The sequence below is a fragment of the Neofelis nebulosa genome, chromosome 5 (assembly GCF_028018385.1).
Source record: "Neofelis nebulosa isolate mNeoNeb1 chromosome 5, mNeoNeb1.pri, whole genome shotgun sequence".
NCBI classification, from domain to species: Eukaryota; Metazoa; Chordata; class Mammalia; order Carnivora; family Felidae; genus Neofelis; species Neofelis nebulosa.
Window position 1 is genome coordinate 68,203,200 of NC_080786.1, and position 16,569 is coordinate 68,219,768.

Sequence of the window (16,569 nt, forward strand, 5' to 3'; positions counted from 1 at the left end):
TATTAGCCAACATCTAGAAAATCTCAGCATGAATGTTAAAATAATCATTAGATTCTAAGTCTGTTAAAATTACAGTAATTTTATATTCAGTGAATTCTTCAGTTTGCACAGGAGGCTCCTTAAATCTGAAGTTTTCAAGAGGCTGCTGTTCAGTATTAAATTTCCAATCATCAAATGTATCTCAGAAGATAAAATCATGAAAATTGTTAGCTTCAAATATGTATCCATAGACTGAAGACACAGTTTATTTAGCCAAAAGCTTTTTAAGTAACTCAGAAAATCTGTGCAGTTGGCAAAGAAGGCCATGGCCTACAGTATCGTCTTTTAATCTCTCAGTATCTCAAGGAGCATTCAGTATAGAAATACATCTTTCAGCTCCCTTTGAGATAATCTTTCAGAGTGCTGTATCAACTGTCATGTGACATGTTTAGAAATTTCTCAAAAGATCTTTTCATCATGTTGAAAAAGATTCTTATGGACATACTGCTTCATTAAAAGTAGTTTATTTGTGTCAACATGTTCACTAACCTATTAGTTTTATTTGAAATTACTGATTTCTGGGGCACCTGGGTGGCTCAGTCAGTTGTATTCGACTCTTGATTTTGGCTCAGGTCATGATCTCACGGTTGGTGAGTTCAAGGCCCGTGTCAGCTCTGCAACTGACAGAGCAAAGCCTGCTTGGGATTCTTTCCCTCCCTCTCTCTCTGCCCCTCCCCTGTTCATTCTCTCTCTCTCTCTTTCTCTCTCTCTCTCTCAAAATAAATAAATGAACTTAAAAAAGAAGAAATTATTGACTTATTTTTATTTATTATTATTATTATTATTATTAATATTATTTTTTATTTTTTATTACTGACTCATCATTTATGGATGAGATTCTGAGGTTTGTCTTAAGGAATTTTATGAGGTAAACATAAGAAGAGATTTAATATAACGTTTGAGATTGCCACTTGGTAATTTACTACTTGGTAATTTACTATTAGAAAATCTTCCAGCTTTTTCTAATTTCCTTAAGCATTTTATTAGGTGAAGGGAATTGAATTATATGTAAGCTTCTTCTCTGCTCATTCCAATAACAACTTTTGAACATGGACACACAATTTGTTTGAGTCTACTGCATTCAGGCATTGTTCCTTAAAATAAACATACCTGCACAAGAAATAAGAATTTTATAAACACACAAAATAAGTACTTGGGAAATAAGCTTTCCAAAGAAATGGTGCTAGCTGAGCAAAATACATATGGATCAAGTTGTTGCAGTATGTATGTATTCTCAACCACACTATATCCTAATAATTGCTTCTTATCCTATTGAAGATATGTACGGAAAATATTTGGAGAAATGCTGAAAAAAGATAGTCATTCTTCAGATAGCATTCACATAGCAACTCATGTGCCAGGCATTAATCAAATTTTATTGAAGTTTATATTTGACTTTTTGGCCTTTTTCTTTCACTGTCCTCTTATTTTCCTCTAGTCCCTATAAACCTCATCTTTCTAGGCTTCTTTATTAATCCTTTTCTCATCCTTCTATTTCTTTATCTTCCTTTCAAGGAAGTTTAACGATGAAGGGCCTAATGTGTCCCCTAACCTATCATTTAAATTTTTTCCTCACTTTTATTTTATTTTATGACTGCGTTTGACCTCAATTCAGTCCTCTCTTCTTTTTAAAATCACCTCAAAGGAATGCATTTGTTCTTTCTAGACTAAGTCGCTGATGATCCTCACTTCAAACATAAGGGTCCTATATTAAGATCAATGGGCTACCAGTCTTGGGAGTGTGCATTTGGGTGTTTGGAAGTCACAGCATTGACTACTGAAAGCAGTGCAGACTTCTTTTGCTGAGAAGAATAGAAAGGAAAATTAGTATCATGGATGTGTCAGGTCCTGTACTGAGTACATGCTTATATATTATTAATTATTTCATTGTGTCCTCTAAATAATTCTACAAGCTTGAAATTTCAGTTAGAGGAGGTACAATTTATTTAGTTTTTCAGCAAAGAATTGCTGGTAATGAAATTAGACTGGCAGACATGTAAATTACAGCCCGGCTTCTTTCACACTTTAGAGCAGCTAGTCCTGGAAAGAGAGCAAAACTATGGCCAACGGGGTCCTTTAGTCAAACAGATGTATTGAGGAGCAAGATAGTTTAGCAGAAGGACTATTTCCCAGCCAAGTGCTTTATTTGGCAAGGGTGAAATTAAAAGGAAAATACAATACAGAAAAATGTCCTTTAACTGTAAATAGTGCATACAAGTGCACAAAGAGTAAAATGTTTCCTGTTATTTTAAAAGTTTATCTGTCAAGAAAACCCAGTTAGAAAACAAATTAATCATTGGTTTCATAAAATATACATATTTATGAAAACAGTTCAGTTTATTTGAATAGCATTATAATAGTCAATACTTTCAAATCACAAAAATGTCTCTTAAAAGACATAATTATTTGCAAAACCATGCAAGTAGCATAAATCATGTTTACAAGGTATATTTTAATCATCTTATATAACTGCTGCCATCACAGTGAAATGCCACTGTACTGCTATTTTGTACTCTAATTTAAGGATCCTATATTCTCAATTACTGTTGCTATTTATTCTAAGAAAAATAAGAACATAAGTCAATTCACTTCTTTTAGTAAAGAAAGTAAATTATGTTTTGAGAATGTCAAAGTTATTCTTAAGATATTATAATACTGATATAGGTTATAACACATCCAATAAACACAAAAATATACAGTGATATAGATGATTTTCACAGGCTGTGTGTGTGTGTGTGTGTGTGTGTGTGTGTGTGTGTGTGTGTGTTTGGTGTTGGTTAGAAACAAAATTAATGAGGCCAAGGATTGATAAGAACTACAGTTAACAACTGAATTGTGAAAAGCAAATTACATTGTTTAAATTGCTAGCCTTAACCAGCAGCATAAATAATTTTTTCCTTGCTTTTTTGTCCTGTGGAGAGAGGAGGTAGAAAGGTTGGTTGTGTGACTCTTTTTAGATAACAGCTTCTGACTGTTACTCTTATCAGTGATGCTTTTTGCCTATGTAGACTAGTTCTAAGTTGAAATACAACTACCCATCGCCTTAATGATTCCTGGCTTTCTGTCTTAGCTAAGAATGGAGAGACAGAAGCAATGTAGAAATCATAATTTTGATGTCTAATATATGTGTAGAAAGAATTATTCCAGCTTGACAGTTTATTGGTGATATCTGGTCAGTTGCTTAATGTCTTCCAGCCTCAGTACGGTTTATTATGTGAAACAGGGTTAAGAATAAAACTGTCAGCCTACATCAAAAAAGTTATCGTGGTAATAAAGAGAGATTGTGTTTGTTAAAAGGTAAACTGAGACACGGTAAAAACTTTCAGAGTTTATTTGAGCAAAAAGTTGATTTGAATTGGGCAGCACCAAACTGAAGTAGAAAAAAATGCCCACACCATGGGTATGGTATAAGCACTAGGTATTATATGTAAGTGATGAATTCCTGAATTCTACTCCTAAAACCAATATTGCACTAAATTTAAATAAAAATTGGAAAATAAGAAAAATAGTGAAAAAGTTCCATCAGTGGAGCTAGGGGCAAGACTTTTACAGAGAAGTGGAAGCAAAGCAGGGAAATTATTTGATTGGCTGTGGCTTAAGTGGTTGCCTCCTTTGAGAAAGCTAGTTGGCTGCTCATGATTAGTTGTCTTTACATTTTGATTTCTTAACCTTGAGGCATTACAGGCTTAGGTTTTAGATTGCTCTGTAGTACGAAGGCATTAAAACCATCTCTGTCTAATGGGCTTTTGTTTAACTAATTTAACATGTCAAAAGCACTTTTAAAAATTGCAAAGCATGCAAATGTGTTTTTGTATAACAAGACATCAAATCAGACTCTGGTAAAATCAAAGGGTAATGGCATATTAGCTTTACCCTGCACCTCAGAATAGGGTGCCGGAACTTTAGCCTTCCCAGATGTCTTTCTTCTTGGAGGGCAGAGGCTAAGAAGGTTCTCCGAGACTCATGGAGCCTACATCCCCAGCATGCACCTCTTACTTTCTATTCCTCTTTATGCAGACTCACACATCAGTGACTTGGAAGACTTCTGCTACCCAAATGGCATTGCTCTTTATTCCTTCACCATTATTGGCTTCCTGAATGATAAATTTGGTGTGGCTTTCAAAGTTCATGCTATCCTTCTGATCTCTAGCTTCGGCAGCCTTGAGACTGAGTATGGAGTTATACCCCCAGCCTTTGAGGCTATCATTATTAGATAGTTTCTCAAGAGGCCTTATTTACTCTCTATGATTCCTTAGACTGAAAACTCCTAGATGTGGCAAAAGTTGCCTTGGGGGCTGGTTTAGAAATAATGTGTCATAGAACAAGCGTAGACACAGCGTGTCTGACCTGGGGCATCTAACTCTCTCCCAGTTGTTAAAGCCCCAAAACAGTGGAGTCATCCTGCATTCCTCTCCTTATCTCACACTCTCCATCTACTCCAGTAGGAAATCCTGTTGGTTTTCTACCATCAACATATAACCAGAATCCAGGCACATCTCACTGCATTCTCTGTCTCTATTTTTGTGCCACCTAAGATGATTTCTGTAGCCTCCTAATGCTCACCTTGCTTCCATCTCTAACTTCAACCCCCAATCGGTTCTCAAAATAGCAGCCACAGTTATTCATTAAAAACCTAACTTACTCCACACTGTGATCTGCTTCTCATTTCATTCTGGGTAAAAGCCAAAGTGCTGATAGTGGTCTAAAAAAAAGCCTTGTGAGATCTGATCTCTGACCTAACTAGTCCCATCTTTTACTACTCTCCCTTTGCTCACTGCTGCAGTCATGGTCTTTCACAGTGAGAATTACCCTGTCTACCTAATTCAAATTTTCCACCCCAAACCTTCCAGATCACTACTGAGTTCCTTGTCTTGTATTATCATGGCACTTACAGCATTCTACATAATGCACTTATTTATTGTGTGATTGATCAGTGTTTTCCCTGTAAAATGTAAGGCACATGAGGATATGGAAGAATGGTTGTGTTTTGCTTACTGATGTTTTCCTGGGATTGAAAACAGTGCCTGGTACATAGTAAGTCCTCAAATAGTCATTTTACAAATGAATGAAGTGTAATTTTCTTTTTTTCCCCTTGTTTTTGGCCCGTCTGAGGTACTATTTAGAGAATTAAAAGCTGATTTTGTCTTTTCCTCCAAGTTCCTCTGTCCCAGATTTGATCATTTGTCCTCAGTGTATCCATAGAGCCTTTATATCAAGAGAATTCCTGGCAGCTCCCTTCTCTGACATACATAATAGCCTATGAAGTCCATAAAGATTAAGCTCCTTTCTGGAATCTACACTGCATCTCATTACTAATTTGCAGAATTAGTTACACAGCATCTTCTTAAATAAATTTTAATATTTCTATAAACCACCTAATCTAAAGATACATTTAATTAAAAAGTTCACTTGGGAGTTGTATGTCTGTAGCAGAAAATGTGTCTAATCTAGATATGGTGAATAGTTTCTTGGAAAGGTGCAGAATGCCTGGCACTCCTAGAATTGTTAGAAATATATGTTTTGGCATTATTTCCTTTACCCTTTATCTAAATAGTCTATCAAATACCTCTGTAGTCTGAGAAGGATTGGCATCAACTTAAGTAAAAGTGTTAATAGGCCAAACCAAAGCAAACACTACTGAAATGGAAATGCCAAAAAGAAAAGTGACATGATAAAACTGACACTATTGAAATGGAAAGCGGTTAATGTTTAATAGCACGAGTCCCTGAGATATCCACTTGTCAGAAAAACATTGCTCTTCACTGAAATACTTCAACTTTTGTTTAATTCTACATCAAAGATGTTTCTTTGAACCTTTGGCATAATTAATGATTTCTTTTGTTACTCTTTCAAATGAAATTGAACAAAGATTGCAGGCAGACATACTATGAATTAGAAAACAAGCATGAATTAGTTTGCAGTCCAAGACCTTTCTTCACACCAGTGTTGAATCTGCCTATAGTCTAGAATATGTAGACAATATGAAGACTGGCTGTCCATTATTTATAATGGCCAATCTTTATGGAATATGCTAAATATTACTTAGTAGTTTCTGCACTAGTTATTTGATTTGACTGATGTATGTGTGTGTGTACATGCACATATACACACATCCGCATTCATCTATGTGTAGATAATTCAAAAAATGATTATCCTTGAATATGAATCTAAAAAACTTCTCATAAAACCAGTAAGTTAATGAGTAATATTTCTCTCTCTCTCTCTCTCTCTCTCTCTCTCTCTCTCTCTCTCTCTCTCTTTCATGGATTCTGATTTTACTTTCAAAGAGATCTTAGCCCAGAGAAACTGGGCCCCTGGTAAGATTAAATATTTGCCTTTGAGACTGTGCTTAAGGCCACACTCTCCATGTCTTCTCCACAGAATTATATCTTTCTACTGCTAAAATATTGGAAATGAATACAGTAAAACAAATTTTATGACAATGTTTTTGTACTTAGACCAAATTCCCTGCCAGGACATCTCTTACTTGAATGGAGAGAGCTGGGAGACTCAATCACATAGAATAACACTGCAGTTGGCTCTAAGCAGGATATATAATGAAGGACCATCTGAATTGCTGGTAACAATAGCTCTTAATTTAGGAATAAAATGATTAAGGGATTTCCTTGTGTATTTTCCCAAGGCTGTAGTGGATGGGAATTAAAAGACCAGGGTACTCATCCGAGCACCTAGACGAAAAATAACAACTTAAAAAAAAATTTTTTTAGGTTCATTTATTTACTTTGAGAGAGAACACAAGTGGAGGAGGGGCAGAGAGAGAGGGAGAGAGGGAGAATCCCAAGCAGGCTCTGCACTGACAAGTGAGCCCATGAGGGGCTCAAATCCTCAAATTGCGAGATCATGACCTGAACCAAAATCAAGAATCAGATGCTTAACTGACTGAGCCGTCCAGATGTCCCAATATATTTAGAAAAAATATATTAAGGGAATATTTTGACAAGTCACTGAGGTCATGCTATTACAAAAAGAAAAAAATTACCCCTCCTATCTCAAGGAAGAATAGGTTATTGTTAAAGAAAAAACTATGTATACTCAGTTTCTTGGGCTAAGATTCTCTTTGAAAGTAAAATCAGAACACGTGAGAGAAAGAAAGAGAGAGAGAGAGAGAGAAATATTGCCCATTACCTTACTGGTTTTATGAGAAGTTTTTTAGATTCATATTCAAGGATAATCATTTTTTGAATTATCTACACATAGATACACATGGAAACTAAGTCACATATATTTGTTCACATAGACTGATTAAGTGAAAATAGTTAAACTGGCAAATAATAGTCACAGACATCTATAGATATGGAGCCTGTGTTTATTATCCATATTCCAGAAGATTAGATAGGGGAAAAAATCAGAGATGAACAAGGAAGGCAGAAGTTACCTTAAGTAATTCTAATTTAAAGCACAAATTCCTAAAATAGCTGTTAGTCTGTGAAATTTAAAAACCTGGACAATACAGGATAGAACTTTTCATTTCTGGATCACTGATCTGGATCCAGCAGATGTCATGTCATCAGGGACCAAAAGTCATTACCATTGTGCCTTGTGTGAAATGAGGTAATTCTCATAGTTTTTTTTTTTTTTTTTCTAATAATAGAAATAGCTATGCATACTATGGCTTATTAGAAGTAATCTGGGTATGGAAATTGAAGAAAAATAATGAGGGTAGACAGAATAAACCAGTCAAACCAGTCTTCTATTCTTTTCCAACATCAAATAGAACATTTATTTTATAAATAGAACATTGTTCCTTATGAAACTATCATAAAACAATGTGATAGTCTCTAAATTATGTCATAGACAATTGTCATTTTTCCCTTTTATCCATTCCTCCTCTTTTAGGGACTTAACACCCATTTTTGGCTAGTCTGACATCCCCTTCCATTCTCAGCTGGATGCTGTGTGTGGGCTGGCCCTGACCCTCACCTCTAGAGGTGGGCCCTGGTTGATTTGATCCAGTGACCCTAACCTATTTCTATGCCCACAGTAATGAGTTCATGGATGGACACATTATACAAACAGATCCAATGAGGCAGTGAGGAATGGATTGCCTTTGAGGAAACAGGAACTTTTTCTCTTTCCTGTGGAGCCCACTGGGGAAGACTACCTTTCTTTCCCTTAATAATGTGTGGTGACACTGTTACAGTCATTTTACTATCATAATAAAGAAGCAAGAGGGGCGCCTGGGTGGCGCAGTCGGTTAAGCGTCTGACTTCAGCCAGGTCACGATCTCGTGGTCCGTGAGTTCGAGCCCCGCGTCGGGCTCTGGGCTGATGGCTCGGAGCCTGGAGCCTGTTTCCGATTCTGTGTCTCCCTCTCTCTCTGCCCCTCCCCCATTCATGCTGTGTCTCCCTCTGTCCCAAAAATAAATAAAAAAGTTGAAAAAAAAAAAAAAAGAAGCAAGAAGTTATTAGTGTGGAGTCTGAGAGTAAGGACAGAGAGTGGCAGAGAAGTCAGAGAGAGGGGAATCAGATCCTCAATGATAATGTTTAAGTTGCTGGATCAATTCTTGCCTATTTTTAGACTTTCAGTTAAGAAAGTGATAAATTCCTTTCATTGTTTCAGTTGGATCTTTTTTTTCCCACGTGAAACATAAATAATTTATATGGAGAGTGCTATCAGAAACAGCATGGTAACTCTAGTATACCTTAACTATGACAGTGAATGAACTGAAAACAATGTGATGGAGGTCAATGGGTATCCCTGCTTCCCCACCGAACAGGGAGGTAGGTAGTCCTTGTTATATCATAGCTGAATAGGTGGATAAAGCATCACCTTGTATTTAGGGATTCAAACCAGGACTTCACAGATAAGGTACTTGGTAGAGAATATTTTCAGTATGTTGTTATGTGGTGACTATATCTTATAGCATTCAGAATGTTTATTTGACATAGGGACAGCGTTACTCTGAAAGTACAGTTGAGCATAAAAATGAACAAATTTTTTGAAAGGACTTGAATTCTTTTTCAGCAACAGCATTTTGACCAATCTGTCCAAGATCTCAGAACATTTCATAGCTGTGACTGCCCAGTACTCCAGAAATGCCACAGTTCTTTCTCTTGTCCCTTCCCACTTACTCTGGAAGCTCCTGATAGTTTTCCAGTCAATTTCTTTTTACTGAAATTAACCAGAGTATATTTTTGTTGCTTGTGGGCTAAGAAATATAATTAATTAAATGCATTTCACACATTAATTATTCACACATCAGCTTTTTTAATCTAAATTATTTTAAAAATATCTTTTAAATACACCCTTATATATACACAATTAAATTCATCCTTTTTTTTAAAGAACTATTAACTTCAAAAGTTATATAATTCTTATTGCTAATATATTATTTTCCCCAAACCATTTTTGTCTTATTAGTGTGATGTCATTTTTACCTCCAAACTAATTTACTTCCTGGTTTACTTGCAAAGCCTCCATATGTGACCTCCATTACAATTGGAAGGTGCTTGATTATCCATCCATTTCAACCCCCATTTAATGAAGAAGTTTAGAGAACTTGAGGCCTATGGTCTCACAGTTAATGATTGTCATTGACTTCTAGGATCAAAAACACTGTATTTCTACTTTCCTACATGGATGAGGTTAAACACTTTTTGGAGAAAGAAACACTCCCTGGGATCAATTATTTTATTAGCAAAGGAAGAAATACTGGACAGGCAAGTGAACTTGCAACTCAGTTCGATAGAATATTATTTGTTATGTTGGAACCACAAAGTTAATAAATGCCAGTGTATTCATAGGAAAAAGAGTTAAATTTGTCTCTGAAAATGTTTCTTTAAAAGAGTAAGCTTGGGGCGCCTGGGTGGCTTGGTCGGTTAAGCATCCGACTTCGGCTCAGGTCATGATCTCACAGTCCGTGAGTTCGAGCCCCGCGTCGGGCTCTGTGCTGACAGCTCAGAGCCTGGAGCCTGTTTCAGATTCTGTGTCTCCCTCTCTCTCTGCCCCTCCCCTGTTCATGCTCTGTCTCTCTCAGTCTCAAAAATAAATAAACGTTAAAAAAAAAAATTAAAAAAAATTAAAAAAAAAAAAAGAGTAAGCTTATATCAGTGAATATATTCATTGAATACTTATCATCCACCAGGTAAATAAATTGCAGTTTTGGCTTCAAAGTAGAGGAAATGGGTTGATTTCATTTTAATAAAAATGGAAATTCCAGAAAGGAGACTAAAAATCTCCTTTAATTGAAACTTTCATGTTTTTTTTTTTTTTTTTTTTTTGTGAATAGAATAAGAGAGTATCGTGCCTGGTTAATAAAAATTTCTCCCTCCAATATGAAATTAGTGTTCTTCCTTGTATAAGGCAAAAAAGAATTAACATTCACCAGGTCGAATTCTATTCAGTGGAAATTTTGAAAAGATTAAAAAGAGGAATATTTTTCTCACTTATTATTTTTAACTCTCCTATTTTTATTGAAATCTATTACTTCTTTGCGGAAGGTACTGCTCCATGCTTTTCAGTGACTAATGTGACCACATATTTTGGTGACTCATTTGGAAAACTGGTCTTTCTTCTCAATTTTACCTGTTTTTTTTCCTCCCACTAATAATCTGTATGGAGAAATATATAAGGCATGTTTTATCCCTTGAATATATCCATCCCTTAATATAGAGAAACACACAGAAGACCACTTCTATGAAATAATAATTTAGAGTAGGCTATACCTCATTATCCATTTCTTTCCTCAGACATATAAAAATAGAAATTTCAAATATTTTGAACGAAGATTACAAATTTATAATACCTTATTGCTATTTAGAGATTATTTAGTAATCAACAGTAACAAAATAGTCGTTGACTTATAATGCTATATACCACAGTTTGAGAAACTGTACTCATTTTAGCTTAGGTAGTTGTTTTGTAGTAAAAACTTATATACATGCATATACAAACAAACATATATTACTATTGTATATATAAATATAATATATATTAATATATATAACTCATTTTACATATAAACTCATTAATATATAATAATTCATTTTAGCTTAGGTAATCAGTTTGTAAAAAGTTCTTTACATACATATACAAATAAACATATATTACTATTATATATATAATATATATAAATATAATATATAATAATTTATACATCCTGAGTGAGCAGAAAAGAAAAAACAGTTTATGCAAGATTCCTACATGGATTTTAAAAATAGTGGTCTGACTGTGGAGCAGGAACCAGAAAACTTTCTCTAAAGGGTCACATAGTAAATATTTTAATCTTTGTGGGCCTTATAGCCTCTGCAACTCTATTGTATATTGCCAAGAAAGCAGTCATAGACAATAATAAAAGAATAAACTATTTACAAAAATAGGTGGTAAGCTATTTGGCGTGCTGGCTGTAGTTTTCTGACTCCTGCTTTGGAATGTGAAGATTTTTTTTCTCCTGAGGGATCAATTTATAAGATCATAAATAATAACCAAAAATTAACACAAGGTTGTAGGCATTATTTTTAAATTTCTGGAATAGAAGCCTATTCTTAAATGTAGGAATTCGTCTTGCCAATACATTTGATAAAGTATGGTCCTCTCCAACCAGGACTTGGGAGTGTCTAAAGAAACTGCTACCTGCTAGTGCTCAACACCAATTTCTGTCTGAAATACTAGTGATTATGTACACTACCATTGTCTACCTGCTAGAAAAACAGTTGAAAGGACACAGAAGATACAATTCTAAGTTATGGTTCATTAAAGAGGAAAAATAATCTATAATAAGCATGTAATGTTCTAGGAAGATGATTGGAGCAAAGCTATTCCATTGCCTTCTCAAAGGAGGATTTTTAAACTGGAAATGGAACAAATATTATCTCTTACACAATGAGAAGGTTACCTGAAAAAGGATAATTCATGTGGAACTCAGAATTTTTCTTGGTGAATAACAGAATTCTTCACATTAATTTCTTTAAACACTCTGAAACTGTTAAGGTACGCTTCAAATCCTGATCCAAAAGTTATCAAAGTATTTAATATCATCCAAGAAAATGGTGGTAGGAGACATTTCTGCATTGCATAAGAAATTGATAATTTCTGAAAGTCATTCTGCTTCTAAGATTTCAGACTTGTCGAAAATGTCCTGCTATTAGCACACTCATACAATGAAGAAATATTACCAATTGCATGTCTCTGGCTCTTAACCTTCATAAGGTTGCAATAGTAAGAGATGCACACTTAAACAAACCTGTATCCAAACAACGTGAACTTTTTTATATCAAAATTACTAACAGTAATTGAAACGTTGGTACACTCTGTCAGAATAGTGTTTTATTTTTCCTATCAATGTTTTAGCTATTATATCCTTTGCCACATTACAAATATTTTTTTTAAATTTTTAATTGTTTATTTATTTTTGAGAGTGAGACAGAGCACAACTGGGAGAGGGGCAGACAGAGAGAGGGAGACAAAGAATCCCAAGGAGACTTAAGGCTCCAAGCTGTCAGCACAGAGCCCAACGCGCGGCTCAAACCCATGAACCATGAGATCATGAATTGAGCCGAAGCCAGACGCTTAACCAACTGAGCCACCCAGGTGCCCCTGCCACATTACAAATTTATTTTTTGTTTTCAAGGAGAAAACTTACCTATTCACAGAAGTGTGTCAAAGATCTGATTCTGTCTCCCCCTCCCTCTCTCTGACATATACACTCTAAATAAAAATGAGTTTTAATTAGAAAGATGATGCTTGAGTCAGCCCATGGTTACATTATTCCAATTTTATTACTTGGACTTGCCAAAAATGTGGGGACACAAAATTTTCTCCTCTGATTTGGGTGATATGTTTAGACAAAGGAATATTGAGGGAAATTATTGGCAATCCCATTATGTGACACTGACAATTTTATTTTTGATATAGAAAGAATATGACAAAGTCAAACTATTGGAAAATATTTTAGTCTAAATGTAATAGAAGTAACCATAAAGGACACCATTAACTCATCTTGCTCTAGATAATGAGATGAAATTAAGAATAATAAAATTAAGCCTAATGATGGAGAAAATATTTCCCTATGCCCTTAGAAATAAAACCTTAATTAGCTGGAATTTTGGAGTATGAAGTGTTCTGGTAATTTAATTTTCTGAATAATTGAAAGTAAACACAAAATCCTTTAACACATACCCATTTTGTTGCAGAATTCCTAAAATGACTAAGTGTTATCTCTTGCCTTAGTTAGTATAAATTACTGAAAATAATTTAGTTTTATGGCCCTTGAAGGTCATTTCAGAAAATTATCTCTCCTTTCTCTAAACTCATTTTATTGGAAACTTTTATGTGGCATTGATCACAATCTGCCTTGTGATGTGTGTGGTATTTCTGCTGCCAGTCTATAAATGTCTTGAGGCTAGAGACCGTGTCTTTTTCTTCATTTAGCCCCATAATAGGCAACACAATACCTCATATGTAATACATGCTCAATAAATATCGAATTGGATCATTATGAATTTCAATTATGACTTTGTGATATTATAGATTCAGAAATTGCCTCTTGCTTATCAGAACATGTCAGAAATAATAATGGTTAATTACAGACTCTGGCTAATCAAAATCTGATTTTGGATGTGCTTCATTAAGTCATGACCAAACCATAAGTTCTAAGGCAATTAAAATAACATGTCATAGATAATGTCCAGGAGCCAATAAAAGATATCACTTGTTAATCTGCCACCATGTACGACTCAAGAAGAGAAGAAAAGTCTTTATTTGTTAGTTTGGTTATTTTACATAAGAAATACCTGTTAAAATATGCATTAGGAACTCAAATAAACGTAGTGAAGAAAATAATTCTACCACCCAAACTATTAAAAGATTAGTGTCTAAATTTTTAGATTATTTATTAAGATTGCTATATCTCTTTGTATTTATATTAACAACTTCCTATATTATATAATACATTACCTTACAAAATATATCTTTTTAGTTTTAAATATTTAAACTTTTCACTAATACAGTTCATTATGATCATTTTTGATAAGTGAACTAGATCCCAGCCTGTAGGTATATAATGTATTATTTAAGCAATTTTCTATTTCTGTATATTTTACTTATTTCTAATTTTCATTTTCATAAACATTCTCATGTATAAATCACTATAAATATCATCTACCCCCCAGAGTAAAATTTTTATTAGAAGAATGGCTAGTAAAAGGTATGTAGCTACTTAAGACTTTTGATATATATTGTCTTCCTGAACGACATAATAATTTATCATTTGCCCATAAAATTGTAAGAGTGTATGTTTCCCAAAACCTTTGATCAAATTCAGTAGTATCCTATTTGATCAATTGGTAGTATGTAATATCTCTGTGTTCTAAATGCCCCTCTTTGATCATTAGTTAATTTGAAGTTCCTTCCATTTTCCTTGTATCTAGTTTGTATTTCATCTTTGGCAAACTTTGTTTCCCCATTTTGCTTTTAGTGTATTTGTCTCATATACTTGTATATAAAGCTTATTAAACTTTTATCTTGTTTGTATGTTACTGTTTTTCTTCATTTGAAGTACGGAAGTTTTAAATTTTTAGGTAGTTGAGCTTTCTAACTTTTTCCTTTATAAGATTCTAACCTTAGGATTAAGTTTTGTAAACCTTTTTCACTGTCTGATGTTTAAAATTCAATGCAGGGGTGCCTGGGTGGCTCAGTTGGTTAAACATCTGACTCTTGATTTCAGCTCAAGTCATGATCTCACAGGTTTGTGGGATCCAGCCATGTGTCAGGCTCTGCACTGAGAGTGTGGAGCCTGCTTTGGAGTCTCTCTCCCTCTCTCTTTGCCCCTCCTCCACTCGCACGCATGCGCTCTCTCTCACTCTCTCTCTCAAAAATAATAAATAAACATTAAATTAATAAAATAAAACTATTCCAAATGTATATTTTTAGATATTTTATCATTTCATTTCTATGAAATTTGTTTTGCTGAATTATAGAATTCTTTTCCATTTGGCCATTATATTGATTAGCTGTAGACAAGGCACTCTAAGCTTACTGCAGTATAAAGATACTTATAGAGCAAAATTCCCTGTGTGGTGGACCATGCCATCTACTGTGCCATACATGGGTTACCTGAGTAGCCAGAGAGAGCCTCCTGCTGTCAGTATCTATAGTCTAGTTTCCAGCTGTAGGCAACCACCAACATGTATGGTAGTGATCCAAATATCACTTCTTTAACGTGTGCCATAATATTCAAAATGATTAGAAATCACCTTGACTATACAACATAATCAAAATAATTTTTAAATGAATATACTACCAAAAAAATCAGAAATGATGTCTTTGGTGTTTTCTGACCTCAGCAAGGTTACCCATGACTTAGAATAAGTTCATCACACAAGATTATATTTGGACCTATGATAAAGCTATGTAATAGTTACAAAAGTACAAGTATCAGACTTGTACTGCAACTTGTTTCCTGCAGACAGTATAATATGAATTTTTCAAAAGAATTTCCAGAGTAAAATTTTCACTTGAGCTTTGAAATGAGAAAATGCTGCCTCTTAATGTAGAATAATACTGTTTATCTCCTACAGTTGAACTCTACATCAAAAGTTTTTGCTTCCACAACTCCTTTTAGTTCAGCATGATTGGCCTCAATTGCTGCTCATTCTTTAGTATACGGAATAGTCAATCAGGCAGCTCTGAAATGTGCTAAAATGAAGCCCTTGAAGTTGAATTTGCAGCTTTGAGAAACAGGATACTTTTCATCTGCATTCTCACTTTTTACCATTGTCCTTAAAGTGTCTTAGAAAGAAAAGGAGACATTAAGATATATGTAGTATAAAATGCTGATCAGGTAAGATGGTAAATGTCATACCCACATAATGAACGATGATTGTGAATGTTTGATCGTTGTGCCAACATACCAGTACCTTCGGCAGGGAAGGAGTATTCTGAGGGAAGCCTAGGTACCGGCTGTATTACCATAATTCCAAGCATTCAAAGAATGGCCAAATTTAAACATGAATGTGAATTATAAAAGGACAGATATGAATATCCACATGTGTTCATACATAGTCATTAATTATATATGTTCATCGTACTTAAATATCTGAGTGGATACATATATGTATAAGTATATTGCTGTATTAAATGTTATTACACTACTTTTAAATAATGCCTTTAAAAGGAATTATGGTATGGTAAGAAGACCATCTAATCTCCTTTATTTTCATAATTAAAGATTAATTTTTCATCTACATGACTAGTATTTTGAACATGTGAATCTTTCTTTGAGTGTATATACGTTTATAAATGTGAATAAATGTTGTGTGCACTTAAATGATAACAGTAGGGCATTGGGACTATTGATGATTTATTTCCTATTTCAGTCTTTATTTTTTCAGTTTTAGGAGTAAAAACATTAATTTTATAATCAGAAAACACAATGAATCTATTTTCATTTTATTAAAAATTTTGTTTTTAAAAAAAGGTCTGTTCTTTCTAGCAGCCTCACATTTGTGTTATTTGGATTCAATTTCCTTTAAAAACAAGACCAAAGTATTCAGAAATCTAACAAAACAGAGA

General features: G+C 34.2%; 1 protein-coding gene across 9 annotated transcripts in view; it reads left to right on the forward strand.

Moving 5' to 3' along the window:
* NAALADL2 (N-acetylated alpha-linked acidic dipeptidase like 2) overlaps positions 1-16,569 on the forward strand; it is a 1,364,408-nt gene that overhangs the window by 1,062,872 nt on the left and 284,967 nt on the right. The gene's annotated exons all lie outside the window — the stretch shown is intronic.